Below are 1,331 nucleotides of genomic sequence, written 5' to 3'. Positions count from 1 at the left end.
AAATTAATGTGAATTCCCATTTCGTTTTTTTGGGGAGATCATTTGCATTTGTTTAAGTTGCTACACACTTCTTTCCCTCCTTCTTCCTTTGTGGATAATCACTTGAAAATGCAGCGACGCAACCTCAGTTTAACCTTGCCTTGGTCAAACTAGAGAAAATTTGAATTTCCACATCAGTAGAAACTTGGAGGTCGTTAACTGATGCAACATGGCACTTGTCACTCAATTAACTCAGTAAGTTAAAGTTGGGGAAGCTTGAGTTTAATTCATTATGATTGATTGCTAATTTTTAGCAATATATTTCATTTAAGTTGAGTTATTGTTAGTTAAACTAGTTCCAATTGTTGGAGAAACTAGTGGAAGGTCAAGTTGTGCAGCGTAAGTTCAATCACATTCAGTGGTCATCTAGGTAACCGATCAATCAACCCAAAATAACTATTGCATGCAAGGAATTCAAATCACCCATATGAGATGGAGATTACCCATATTGTATAGGCGGTGCATGCAATCAAAGAATGGACCTACAAGAATTGTGCAATCCAATTGAGGAATTTAACTAAAAAATAGTGGCTAATTCCTTAAGGAATGACACAAGGAAATAGGAGCTTGGAGGCTTGAAAAATTGGCTAAGAATTGGCAAGTTTTAGTTAGTCACGAATAGAGATAGACTATACACTTGCAAGTTGTTCTTAGGCTTGAGAAAGCATTATATTTCATCTCTATTATTTGATTAAAGCAATACAGATAATAAGAGGTTTTGAGAATTTTCTTTCCCCTAGATAAATCTTTGTGCATGTGTGATGTTTCTTCTTGCATGTTAATGTTATGTGTTCTCCATCGTGAATTAGCTTCTGCAGATCAGTAGAGTAGCTTCTCGTGTTGTGATTTAGTAAATTTAATAAGCAGTTTATAATATACAAATTAATTTCTGCAATCACTGACATAGTGGCCAAACATGACCTTAGATAGGTTATTTTTCTTCTTTTCTCCTTTTGAGTTGGATCCCTTGTTGGAACCCTTCTTTGCCCTGCTAAGTCCACGTTCTCTTGCTCCCTCTCAACCTTTGGAGTCTTGCCGCTACTACTTCCATTAACCAAGCTGAGCCTAAGCTTATCCTGAGTGAAATCACTCCATAGGTGATCCCGTCCTGGAAGTAAGGAAAATTTAAGGATGGAATTGTATCTTAAAGTTTAGAAAACTTGGCGCATCTTACTAGTCCCTAATATGCAAATTGTAAAAAGGTTGGAAATATTTTTGTAAAAATATTTTGATTTCTAATGAATTTATATTAGTCTATAAATTTTTTTTTTTTCGATTTTTAAGGTAAAATA

This window comes from Pinus tabuliformis, chromosome 2_2 (assembly GCF_031772625.1).
Source record: "Pinus tabuliformis cultivar Carrire ecotype Pingquan chromosome 2_2, CPIR1, whole genome shotgun sequence".
Lineage (NCBI taxonomy): Eukaryota > Viridiplantae > Streptophyta > Pinopsida > Pinales > Pinaceae > Pinus > Pinus tabuliformis.
The sequence above is the reverse complement of the archived record's forward strand: the minus strand, read 5'-3'. Positions refer to the sequence as shown.